This window comes from Staurois parvus, unplaced genomic scaffold (assembly GCF_062004578.1).
Source record: "Staurois parvus isolate SC_StPar_1 unplaced genomic scaffold, SC_StPar_1.0 ptg001150l, whole genome shotgun sequence".
NCBI classification, from domain to species: Eukaryota; Metazoa; Chordata; class Amphibia; order Anura; family Ranidae; genus Staurois; species Staurois parvus.
In genome coordinates, this window is record NW_028318946.1 from 121837 (window position 1) to 135819 (window position 13983).

Genomic DNA, 13983 nt, shown 5'->3' on the forward strand with positions numbered 1-13983 from the left:
TTTGTAAAATAACAAACATGTCTATACTTACCTGCTGTGTGCAGTGGTTTTTGCACATGGCAACCTGGATCCTTTTCTTCTTGGGTTCGCCACTGGCCCCTCCTTCCTGTTGGGTGCCCCCACAGCAAGCAGCTTGCTATGGGGGCACCCGCTGCTCTGTGTGTCCATTCACACACGGAGCCGTGGCTTGCCCCCCCTCTGGTCATTGGCTGACTGGCTGTGATTGACAGTAGCAGGAGCTTTGTAGTCTCACCCAACAAGGAGGCAGAGACCCGAGACAGCCGAGGCGGTCATTCGCATTGCTGAATAGCGATGAGGCTTAGGTAAGTAATGAGGGTGCTTGGGGGCACTACTGCAAACAAATTTTTTACCTTCATGCATAGAATGCATAAATGTAAAAAAAACCTTCAGCCTTTACAACCACTTCAAGGCAGATTTCTTTATTCTGGAGCTATTCGAATACCAAGCTGTAGCTGAAGGATGGAGGTTCTCGTAGACATTTGAAAGCAATCTGTTGGTATGCAGAAGGACCTTGAAATGTTCACTTAGAATTTGGAAAGTTTTGAGGACAAAGGTGGAATTTTCGGCTCAACCGTAAATCCATTTCATGTAGCCTAGTGATAAGCAGGGATTGATACAAAGGGGAATTGTCATGATAGAAATAATGGAGCTTTCGCTGCTACCTTTGCTCTAGAGCAGGGGTGTCAAACTGGTGGCCCTCCATCTGTTGTGAAACTACAAGTCCCATCATGCCTCTGACCTTGGGAGTCATGCTTGTAACTGTCAATCTTGCAATGCCTCATGGGACTTGTAGTTTGGCAACAGCTGGAGGGCCGCTAATTTGACACCCCTGCTCTAGAAGATGCAATTTCCAGGGGAGTCCTCTTTAGGCTAGGTTGACACCTTTGCGGGTTGCGTTTGAGCCATTTCTGCATTGCGTTTTTTGACACATTTTGCATTTTTTTTTTTGTTGCTAGGCAAATTTAAAATGCAAAACGCATAAAAAACGCAATACATGCTTTTCCGCAGCATTTCCATTGAGTTCTATAGAACCAAAAATGCAACTTTTTCTTCATTCAAAAAAAGGGTCCCTGACCCTTTCCAAAAAGCACACCGGGTGAAAACGCACAGATGTGGACATCTCCCATAGGAAGTCATGTGAAATGGACTGGACTGTGTTTCTGCAAAACGCTGCGGAAAACGCATAGGTGTGAACCTAGAGTTAGTCTTCTTTCATTACAAGTCACTGACTTGGAGCATACTTGTATGCAGGTCACTGACTCCGAACATACTTGTATGCAGGTCAGGAGATCTGGCATTTACTGGTCACATGCCTATTGCGGGTCTTAAAAAAAAGTGAAGCTACAGGATAAGGATGACAGCTCCGGAATGGGTCTTTTGAAAAATATGTCAATTTATGTATCTCTGGCCTGACAGGTCCCCTTTTCACCGCTGATCGTTAAAGAAATACCTGGTATAAGAATCACATAGATGACCTCTTTTTCGAAAACTTTTGGTTGCTTGGCTGTGTCTTGGTGAATCTCTTGAAATGTGCTCTAAAGCCAAACTCCTGTCAAATTTTTTAGTTTTTAATAGAATATAGAAGAATTAAACATTCTGTCCGGTTTTTATTTTTGCTCTGCTTCACGTCTCTACAATACCTGAACACGAAAAGATGATAGAATGGTTATCACCGGGACAGAAAGGCATGGACATCCATGACCCCATTGTCAGGACTTCTAACCCCGTTCCTCACTCTACTACAGATGTGGAGGCCCTAAGCCTTTCTCCCTCTAGGAAATAAAGTTTCGGCTGGAGTTCGGTTTTTATTTTTGCTCTGCTTCACGTCTCTACAATACCTGAACACGAAAAGACGATAGAATGGTTATCACCGGGACAGAAAGGCATGGACATCCATGACCCCATTGTCAGGACTTCTAACCCCGTTCCTCACTCTACTACAGATGTGGAGGCCCTAAGCCTTTCTCCCTCTAGGAAATAAAGTTTCGGCTGGAGTTCGGTTTTTATTTTTGCTCTGCTTCACGTCTCTACAATACCTGAACACGAAAAGACGATAGAATGGTTATCACCGGGACAGAAAGGCGTGGACATCCATGACCACATTGTCAGGACTTCCTCACTCTACTACAAATCTGGAGGCCCTAAGCCTTTCTCCCTCTAGGAAATAAAGTTTCGGCTGGAGTTCGGTTTTTATTTTTGCTCTGCTTCACGTCTCTACAATACCTGAACACGAAAAGACGATAGAATGGTTATCACCGGGACAGAAAGGCGTGGACATCCATGACCCCATTGTCAGGACTTCTAACCCCGTTCCTCACTCTACTACAGATGTGGAGGCCCTAAGCCTTTCTCCCTCTAGGAAATAAAGTTTCGGCTGGAGTTCGGTTTTTATTTTTGCTCTGCTTCACGTCTCTACAATACCTGAACACGAAAAGACGATAGAATGGTTATCACCGGGACAGAAAGGCGTGGACATCCATGACCACATTGTCAGGACTTCCTCACTCTACTACAAATCTGGAGGCCCTAAGCCTTTCTCCCTCTAGGAAATAAAGTTTCGGCTGGAGTTCGGATTTAATTCTGGAATCAAAACCTTTTGCCGTTTAGAGCATCTGTATTGCCCCGTAACAACCAATCATAATCTCATGACCATAAGAAAGAACCTGGTTTCAGTGGCAGCAAGTTCAGTTTATCACTTTTGTAGATGACCCCTCTTGGAGTGCCTTACCCATTTATTTTCAGCATTTTAGCCTGAACTTTTAGGAAGAGGTGCCCTTGAAGACGGCACTCCCATTGTTGTAGCCTTGCATTCATTATTCAGTTTATTGCAACTTGTGTACATTTTTTATGTGTTTGCCAAAAGAAAAGTCTTTATTTTTGGAACTACCTCTTACCTTAGGAAAACGTTGCCTATCGGCTGATAGCCCGGGCTGTAGTGGTCAAGTTATGACATTTCTCTGCTCTTCACCAGTCTTCCTTGTAACGTCCATTGCTCCTCCTTGCAAAGCCAGTTAGTCCTTGCTACAATTGTTAAAGGCCCCTTGTACAATCTTCAAAATGCCATTTGTAACGCGGACCCTTAGCCTTTATCTGACCATGAATGAGCGGGTGTCATGTGACAGTAATATTATTAAGGAAGACCTGTACTGACTGACAAAGGTGAACCCATACCACTTGTATGGGACCTAGGAACTAGCTACAGGTGGAGCGGACACTGGCAAACAGAAACATTAAAACCAGCCCCCCAGTGTATACGCTCCTGTTGCCCAGCATGTTTCAGTTTTTTGCTAGTGTCATAGGAAGATGGACTTCCTTTCTCCAGCTCTGCTAAGGAAAGACTATCCAATTTATATTACACTTTCTTTTTTTTTTTTTTTTTTGGTGGGTTCTGGTTGATCAGCTTCTCATTGGCTCAGGTTCAACATACTCTTCCTTGTTAAGTCATTCCCAAATTCCATCCTGGTCCAGAGCCTCGGGTAGCTTCTTTGTGCTCTCTCTTGAGTCGTATTGGCAGGTTCCCCTATCTGGTTGAGGGTCCCACCTCATACATTCAAGATTCAGGCACTGGTCTTTCTGGAGGCTCTTGGGCTGCAGGTAGTCCACTCCATCCTCCCACTGAGGTCTTTTAGTGAAGATTTTTTTGCTGAGGTGCCTACGCTTCAGGTGAACTACTCTTAGGCTGCAGGTAGTCCCCCCGACACCCTACTGAGGTCTTTTAGCAGTTATTTTTTTTTCCTGTGGTGCCTACGCCTCAGGTGAACTACTCTTAGGCTGCAGGTAGTCCCCGTCCTCCTGCTGAGGTCTTTTAGCGTTTATTTTTTTTGCTGTGGTGCCTACGCCTCAGGTGAACTACTCTTGAGCTGCAGGTAGTCCCCCCCCCCATACTCCAACTGAGGTCTTTTAGTGATTTTTGTTTTTGCTGAGGTGCCTACACTTCAGGTGAACTACTCTTGGGCTGCAGGTAGTCCCCCTGTCATCCTACCGAGGTCTTTTAGTGATTTTTTTTTTTTTTTTTGCCGAGGTGCCTACACCTCTGGTGAACTACTCTTAGGCTGCAGGTAGTCCCCTCCATCCTCCTACTGAGGTCTTTTAGTGATTTTTTTTTTTTGCTGAGGTGCCTATGCTTCAGGTGAACTACTCTTAGGCTGCAGGTAGTCCCCGTCACCCTACTGAGGTCTTTTAGCGATTATTTTTTTTGCTGTGGTGCCTACGCCTCAGGTGAACTACTCTTGGGCTGCAGGTAGTCCCCCTGTCCTACTGAGATCTTTTAGCGATTTTTTTTTTTTTTTGATGTGGTGCCTACGCTTCACGTGAACTACTCTTGGGCTGCAGGTAGTCCCCCCATCCTCCTACTGAGGTCTTTTAGCAATTATTTTTTTTTGCTGTGGTACCTACGCCTCAGGTGAACTACTCTTGAGCTGCAGGTAGTCCCCCCATACTCCAACTGAGGTCTTTTAGTGATTTATTTATTTTTTTTGCTGAGGTGCCTACGCCTCAGGTAAACTACTCTTGGGCTGAAGGTAGTCCCCTCCATCCTCCTACTGAGGTGTTTTAGTGATTTTTTTTTTTTGCTGAGGTGCCTACGCCTCTGGTGAACTACTCTTGGACTGCAGGTAGTCCCGTCATCCTACTGAGGTCTTTTAGTGATTTGTTTTTTTTGCTGAGGTGCCTACGCCTCTGGTGAACTACTCTTGGACTGCAGGTAGTCCCCTCCATCCTCCTACTGAGGTCTTTTAGTGATTTGTTTTTTTTTGCTGAGGTGCCTACGCCTCTGGTGAACTACTTTTAGGCTGCAAGTAGTCCCCTCCATCCTCCTACTGAGGTCTTTTAGTGATTTTTTTTTTTTGCTGAGGTGCCTACGCCTCAGGTGAACTACTCTTGGGCTGCAGGTAGTCCCCTCCATCCTTCCACTGAGGTCTTTTAGTGATTATTTTTTTTGCTGAGGTGCCTACGCCTCACGTGAACTACTCTTGAGCTGCAGGTAGTCCCCCCATACTCCAACTGAGGTCTTTTAGTGATTTTTTATTTTTCTTTGCTGTGGTGCCTACGCTTCAGGTGAACTACTCTTGGGCTGCAGGTAGTTCCCCCGTCCTACTGAGGTCTTTTAGCGATTATTTTTTTTTGCTGTGGTGCCTACGCCTCAGGTGAACTACTCTTGGGCTGCAGGTAGTCCCCCCATCCTCCTACTGAGGTCTTTTAGCAATTATTTTTTTTTTGCTGTGGTACCTACACCTCAGGTGGACTACTTTTGGACCCCTGGACCATTTCTGTGTCCCTCAATAGATGATAAATAAAATGAAAATTTTCAACTTACTCTAAAATCTATTTTTTGGAGTCCAATAACCCCTAACACCAGGCACCTCCCAGCCCTTTAAGGGATTTCTGATGGTGGGAGGCAGGGCAGGGTTTATGATCATGTGACCACCATGATTGGCCAAGCTTTCTATTAGGAGGCAGTAACTGTACCAGAAGCACGCAGGGCACAGGTTTACATGTTGGTAAAAAAACAAGCAGCTTCTCAGAGGCAAGGCCCACCTGCCAAGAGGCCCCATAATTGTATACTCTCGGTTAAGGGACACAGTTCTTACTCTTGTTTGTGTTCATGCCCATAGTACCGATTTATCAAAAAACTGATGTCCAATGGGTAAAGGAGAAAATAAGCAAGGAGCTGACTTATGATTTTTCTGTTTACCAGTGCCCAATGCCCCTGTAGACGGCAGTATACTGTGAATGTTTCCGAATTGCCGAGTCCAAGAAATGGAGGTTCAAAAATCCAATTATATGGAGGTGGCATTCCTTTATAGGTACACATGCTCCAGACTAGCTCATGACTCCAAGAGAGAATTCAAAGATAAAGAGCTGACGGGGATCCCAAAAACATTGCATTCTTTTTCTCTTCCATTCATTGAAGGACGCAGCAGATCTTCAGATGAGACCCCAACAGGGACTACCACTCCATAAACTAGGAGCCCTTGAACTGAAGGTAAACTAGGTGCTGACAGATGGGTGGGGGCTTGTCCGGGATCTGCTGTCTCCATCAATGAACTCAGAGAAGAGGATTTTATGGCAAGTACAAAAATACCTTCCCCCCTCCCTAATCCCTTCTTTCTAGACTTTTTGATGAAAGCATGTCTGTGTATAAATGGCAGTTTTTGGGCTGCTGGCATTGATTTAGGCAGGTGTAAGAATCAATATCTCCTCCATCACCAAGGTGAACCTGTTTTTTAATGCTACACACTGTATGTAATTCATTATTGAAATTTTAAACAAATTGCAGGACTTCTTACCCAAATAATCCATCAGCTTCTTCCAAGTGTCTAGTGCAGTAGGGATGTGGTTGCAATGGGTATCAAGAACAGCTCTCACACTTTCAATTATGAGATCCAGCTACCCAGCTTTTACTCCTGTATAGTACACATCGGTGTCCTGTGTTATTTTCCTGTATTGTTCTTGTTAGTAAATGTACAATAAAGTCTAACAGAAAGTTATATTTTTTGTTTTATAGGGATTTTACTTTTATTAAAAACTGGCTACTATACTTCAGAAAAAACAAACTGACAATTACACAGAAAACATAAAGCTGAACTTTGGACTTGCCTTTCAGCTATTAGGCTCTCTCTGTCATCAACCACTATGTTCCAAAAAAAAAAAAAAAAATATGTGAAAGAACACATCTCTGGCATCCCTTTAGATGTGCATACAACCTGGGTGGTGTACACAAATAGCAAATCCCTGGCATCCCTTTAGATGTGCATACAACCTGGGTGGTGTACACAAATAGCAAATCCCTGGCATCCCTTTAGATTTGCATACAACGTGGGCAGTGTACACAAAGAACAAATCCCTTTAGGTGTGCAAACTGCTTGGGTGATGCACACTCTTGCTGTGTAATCTGCTGATCAGTTGCTTGATTACAAATCCTGACCAAGTCCTACATACTTTTCTTCTGAACCCGCAAAGAGTTGGTCCTACAGCATCTAACCCATTCAGGAACAGCCTTGCATTTTTATCAATGAATACAAGGTATTCTCTGACTGGTTAAGGTGAAGAAGCATGTGTAATTACAGCCTCCAGTACAAAAAATAATGGCCACTGCCCAAGTCTATAATTGGCCTTCACAGCAAGGTGCACATGGAAGGGTGACGCATGTCAAACAACAAAAAAGAAAAATTCCTAGCTCTAACTTGCCAGCCAGCCTGCAAACAAACCGCATTAACCTAACAGTAAAAATAGGGGTCTAGTTAGCACACATTCGCAAATACATGCGTAAGCTACAGAGCCTGGTCACGAGACCCTGATATGTAGTTCCTAACTCTCCAATTTTAAGAGCCCCCATAGTGCATGTATTTAATGGCTAGACCGAGGGCAGGGGGACCCGTAGGAGCTCACCCCTCCTTAAAAGGTACAGGAGCGCACTGGCCACCCAGCATGCAGCACAATGGCAGCTAAGGTGTCCAGTGCAACCCCTCGACCAGTATATCAACAATACAAAAAATGGCCACCGCCCCAGTCCAGGGGTGGACTGACCATTCGAGCACTGCCGGAGGGCCTGGGGTCAGTAGGGGTCCCCATGAGATGCCCCTGGGTGTGGGCGAGAACACAGGGGGCCCATGATCCGCTATTGCCCGGGGGCCCCATGAGTTGTCAGTCCGCCCCTGCCCCAGTCTATAACTGGCCTTCATAGCCTCCACCTCAGGCAATCAAAAATCCCCTTATATCTATTGATACAATTACAAGGCTGCTCCTGAATGGCTGAGATGCCATAAGGGAAGTGTGTAGGACTCAGCAAGGACGACATCACAACTTACCGTATACCACCGTGTTTTAGAGCCTACACAGCTGAACTCCATTATTTTGGAGGGGTCCACATGCCTTTACATTTCCTACTGGAGAGAAAAGAAATAAAAGCTGACACATACACAAGCCTTAACCAAGGCTCTGTCTTTATTGGAGAAATGTATTGCAGGACTGTAAAAACAGTGGTGATATATCTGTACATGTGGTTTCTCACTCATTGCAACAATGGACCCTGCAATGCATAGTACAAGAATGACGGCACAAAAGAAAAATCTTTGGGTTCTCTCAAAAAAAGAAGAAAAATAAAAATATAGACAAATGACACCTAAGTGGCTTCGTAGGGTAAGCTTGTCATAAGAGAATCCTAGTAGTGGCCATTGTCAATCTCCTTTCAAAAATGTGAAAAACCAGAAAAAACAAAAACATGCATTCTGGGCAATGGCAGCCTCCAGGTTTCTTTCAGAAAAGGCTCCCTTTAACTTTTTCTGTTCCACGGACAAAACACCTCATACTATAAGGAAGAGAGGAAAGCCTAATATAGAAGAACATAAAAAAAGTACAAAAAGACAAAACCAACTTTGTTGTTGGCACAGGGCAGTGAAATCTTGAATTTGAAATTCGTTTTTATTCGAGTTATAATTCTGGGGGCTCTTGAAGTATCCGAAGTACTCCAATGCAAGTCTATGTAACTGGTCAAATGACGCTCCTGGAGGGAACAACTTTACAAGACAAATCCCAAAAAGTTTTGACAAATCACTATTTAAAGCAGTGGTTGCTAAAGTGGACCTCAAATGTGGCCCTGACATCAAAGGGCCACACAATGTTCAATATATGTAGTGCTTGAGAAGACTGCCAAAATATTTCTGGGACTTTCTGCATGGGTTGCACCTGTCAGATCTACAAAAAGACTCAACTGATGAGGAATTCAACAAATATCAATTCCGTAACCCCGTACCACCAGTTCTTTACGGTGTGGTCAACACCAGGGGCGCTTACTAGGCTTCGCCATTATGTGGTTGGCTGTCCCGAGTGATCGAGAGTCGATACTAGCAGCTCCCAAATGTAAACAGTGGCTGGGAGCTCAGTCACGGTGCTAGGGGTTTCCGGATGTAAGCACATAAATGGCACATTGGCGGTAAAGCCCACTGCCACGTATACAAGTGCAGCCGGAACCCCCTAGGCCTGACTGAGCTCCCAGCCACTGTTTACAATTGGGAGCTGATTAACTTTAGAAAAGGTTTATGACCTCCCAACATGGTGATAACATTTTAGTCAACAGCACAAGTCACGGTGCTAGGGGTTTCCGGATGTACGCACATATATGGAACATTGGCGGAGAAGCCCACCACCACGCTGCCACGTATACAAGTACACCCGGAACCCCCTAGCACAGTGACTGAGCTCCCAGCCACTGTTTAAACTTTTATCACAGTGTTGGGAGGTCATAAACCTTTTGTACAGTTAATCAGCTCCCAATTGTAAACAGTGGCTGGGAGCTCAGTCACAGTCCTAGGGGGTTCCGGCTGTACTTGTATACGTGGCAGCGTGGTGGTGGGCTTTACCGCCAATGTTCCATATATGTACGTACATCCGGAAACCCCTAGCACCGTGGCTGTTAAAATTCTATTACAGTGTTGGGAGGTCATAAACCTTTTGTACAGTTAATAAGCTCCCAATTGTAATCAACAGCACAAGTCACGTGACCGGGGGTGCCTGAGTGTTGGCATACAAGTCTAACCCTCGCCGTGGGTCACGTGGAATACGGACTATGGCTGTACCTACAGCTACCATCCCCCAGGGCAAAAGTCTGGTGATCCTGGAGGTTGGCTACATTCTGGTTTGGAGTGGAGAAATCCAGTAATATCTAGGAGGCACACCAACTGGGTCTAGGATCCCAAAAAAAAGGCGTTTTTCCACCAATATCTGGTGTGTGCGGTAAAATTTTTTGAGCACTACTTTTGGTGGAAGCACAATTTCTTTGGGAAGAGGACTTTCAAGAATATTTATATATTTTTTTTATTTTGTTTATAATTTTTATTATATAATAATTTTTTCATCAATTGGAGTGGGACTTATAACATATATATATATATATATATATATATATATATACACATACATACATTTTTTTTTTTGCAGTGGTATTTCAAATTCTTTTTGTGCTGTTTTAATGTTTCATATTTAATTTTTTGGTGTGGGTTTTCACAGATGAGCAGCAGCATTTATTTGTATATTTAGTATTAATTTGTACGAATTTTGGCGCTGGTGATTTATGTTTAAAAAAGTGTGAAGACTCACTGCTTAGGGGGAACAGATATTTAAAGGGTCATTACAAGCAAAATGGAATTAAAGGATTTCTTTTCTTTCACTGCCCTGCTTTACCATATCAAGTCTGTGGAAAAGGCGCAGAGTACATTTTAAAGCCCAACTCCAGCCACTTTTTTTTTTTTTTTTTTACTTTTAATTTCTTTTGTCAAAAATCAATTGATTGCCCTGTCCACCTAAGACAGCCGGCTCCACCACTGACTACTGTGGCAGTCTCGGCAACGCCTACACTCAATATTGATGCCGAACCGTATCCAATAGGATGCAGGCACTGTTCAGCTGATCATTTTTCACTCTGCTCAGTAGAATTTTAAAGCCGATTTCCAGGTTTCCCTTCCAGTTTAAATCGTTTGTTTGGACCAAACTATTCCCTTCACCAAATGCCGCAGTGTCTCTAAGCACTGTATGAATTGTACGTAGCTTCGGCTACACCCAGTATATAGTGCCGGGGTTCCGGCTGTGAGACAGAGACTTCCAGACTTGCACCAGGAACAATGCAGAGTCAGTCTGAGCGGCACTCAGCCATTCATAGGCAGCTTTGTATTCTGTGAATGAATACAAAGCTTCCTTTGATTGGCTGAGGCGGAGTGAGTTGCGTCGTCAGCCCGCCCCTCTGCTTCAGCCAGCAGTAGCTTCAGCTCCATACAATATATAGTGTCGGGGTTCCGGCTGTGAGACAGACTTCCAGACTCACACCGGGAACAATGCAAAGGCGGTCTGAGTGGCGCTTAACCATTTATAAGCAGCTTTGTATTCTGTGAATGAATACAAAGCTTCCTCTGACTGGCTGAAGCGGAGGGGCGGGCTGATGACGCAACTCACTCCGCCTCAGCCAATCAAAGGAAGCTTTGTAGTCATTCACAGAATACAAAGCTGCCTAGAAATGACTGAGTGCCGCTCAGGCTGACTCTGCACTGTTCCTGGTGTGAGTCGGGAAGTCTCTGTCTCACAGCCGGAACCCGGCACTATATACACTGTATGTAGCGGAAGCTATATGGAGGTACATACAGTGCTTAAAGACACTGTAGCACTTAGTGAAGTAAATAGTTTGTTTGGACCAGCTTGGTCCAAACTAACTATTTAAAGCGGAACTCAACCCAAAAGGGGACGTTCCGCTTTAATGCTTTGTCCCCTGCTCCCCATTAAGGATTGGCACCTTTGGGGAGGGGAGCGGGTACCCGAATCTGACAGGTACCCGCTCCCACTTCCAATGCGATCGCCTAAGATGATCAGAAATGGAAGTCGTTTTCCCCCCTCCCTCCTCAGCTTGGTCCAAATTAACTATTTAAAGCGGAGCTCCACCCAAAAGGGGACGTTCTGCTTTAATGCTTTGTCCCCCGCTCCCCATTAAGGATCGGCACCTTCGGGGGGCGGGTGCCCGAATTTAACAGGTACCGGCTCCCACATGCAGTGCGATCGCCTAAGGCAATCAGAAATGGAAGTCGTCTATCCTCCTCCCTTCCCGTAGTCTTCTGGGACATGTGACAGGTCCAAGAAGACTATGGACCATTCACAAAGCGCAGTGCTTCTCGCGCATGCGCAGTGGGCACCCGGCTGTGAATCAGCACGCTGTTCCCCCCCTGTTAAGGATTGGCACCTTTGAGGTGCAGGTACCAGAATTTGACAGGTACCCGCTCTCACTTCCAGTGCGATCGCCTAAGGTGATCAGAAATGGAGGTTGTCTTCCCCCCTCCCTCCAAGTAGTCTTCTGGGACACGTGACAGGTTCCAGAAGACTATGGACCATTCACAAAGCGCAGTGCTTCTCGCGCATGCGCAGTGGGCACCCGGCTGTGAAGCAGCACGCTGTTCCCCCCCCATTACGGATTGACACCTTTGGGGTGCGGGTACCCGAATTTGACAGGTACCCGCTCTCACTTCCAGTGCGATTGCATAAGGCGATCAGAAACGGATGTTGTCTTCCCCCTCCCTCCCCGTAGTCTTCTGGGACACGTGACAGGTCCCAAAAGACCACGGGGCCATTCACAAAGCGCAGCGCTACTTGCGCATATGCGGTGGGCACCCGGCTGTCACAGCTGGGTACCCACACTTAGGATGCCGGCGCCGAGAGAAGACAGCTGGTGAAACCAGCCACGCTGAGGACACCGCTGGACCGAGGAACAGGAAAGTGTCTGTATTTTAAAAGTCAGCAGCTACAGTTTTTGTAGCTGCTCTTTTTTTTTTTCTCAGGTGGAACTCCGCTTTAGGAATGGCAGTACTAGAGTGATGGGAGTCATGCCCATGCAAGGGGTCTACCTGCATTCAGCAGCTTCTGATCTCCACTAATTACATAAGTGCAGTGCAGCATGCTAAACCATTTAAAGCTGAAAGGATAAGTTCAACTTTTGAAAAAAAAATAAAAAAAATGCACATATTTTTGCAGGCAAAAAAAAAAGTGCATTTATTATTTTTCTAAGGAGCCTGCAGAGCATTGCACCCGTGATCAGGAGATAGCAGGTGCAATCTCAGGCTCCTGTATACTGTCTGCCTGTACCAGGGGTGGACTGACAACTCATGGGGACACCGGGCAATAGGGGATCATGGTGCCCCTGTGTCCTCGCCCACACTCAAAAAAGCCTAGGAAAGGTACCAGGGACATCTCACGGGGCCCCCTACTGACCCCGGGCCCTCCAATAGGGGATCATGGGGCCCCTGTGTCCTTGCCCAAACTCAAAAAAGCCTATGAAAGGTACCAGGGACATCTCACGGGGCCCCCTACTGACCCCCGGCCCTCGGGCAATGCCCGAGTGCCCCAATGGTCAGTCCGCCCCTGGCCTGTACCTCTTTTGGGTAGGCAGTTACCTGATAGCAGGAAGATCAGTGAACTACGAGAGCGCTCACTAGCACCCTCGTAGCTCATTGAGAACTACCTGCTGTCAGCCACAATGGCTGGCGGTACTTGAAGGCCATTCATGCTGACTTTTTTTTTTTTTTTATTCAACTGGAACTCCGCTTTAACGGTGAAAGGAATCCTGGAGATCAGCTTTAAATCAACTTTTGGTGAGCCAGCTTGAATTCAACAGGAATCAGCCAAAATTTGAGCCGTCTATGGGGACCTTTTAGCCTTGGGTAGAGGGGGAAAATTTATGACAGTCTGTGTCCCCACTATGGAATTTGTTTCCACTTCCTGTCCTAAAAACACCCATTAGCCACACAGGAAGTGAGAAAAGTTTTCCCACAGGGACATGGAAAGCAATCAAAGGCTTTTACCATTGCCCATAAGATTCACCTAAATTTCGTGTCCAAATGTCCGTAAGAAGACACCACAATGGGGGGGGTCATAGACTGCTAAAAAAAAAACGGACAGATGTTAAAACCGCTCTCCACGTTATAAGCAAGAAAAAAAAAAAGTTACGGCTGGACTTTAGCTTTAAAGGCGATTGGTCACATGTGACAAGCCGTAAACGGGACTACCTCTCTCCAACTCTCAGGCTGTATACCAGAGAGGCAGCTTCCATCGGAGGCCTCCCACCTGAGCAGTGATACTTTTCAAAGGGTTTCCCGCTCGGTATATTTTTCCGCCATCTTGGCACCAGAGCCCCGTTACCCTAACTCGTGCCCGTCCTCTACTTACAGAAGAAAAAAAAAAGTAAACTTTAAATTCAGTAGCGTTCTGGCACTCGATGTATCTTGACACGTCTTTGAAGTTTTGTTACGTACTGTTAATAAGTCAGTGCTGGCGACGTACGATCCCGTCTGATGGAATTAAATGACATGCCGTTTCGGATTTGATCACTTTCGGCAGGTTTCCACATTGCGCCCCCTCCCCCCAAACAAACCAGAAATGAAAAACTGACATACCACATTAAACTTATGTTATTCAGTCCCTGAGGAGCAGCCG

At 45.6% G+C, this 13983-nt stretch overlaps 1 long non-coding RNA gene across 1 annotated transcript; it reads left to right on the forward strand.

Annotated features, from left to right (window-relative positions):
- Nucleotides 1-337: 337 nt before the first annotated feature.
- Nucleotides 338-6509, forward strand: LOC149439160 (uncharacterized). Its single transcript, XR_016307850.1, has 2 exons — nucleotides 338-4195; nucleotides 4750-6509. It is a non-coding gene; the product is annotated as an uncharacterized LOC149439160 (long non-coding RNA).
- Nucleotides 6510-13983: the final 7474 nt, after the last annotated feature.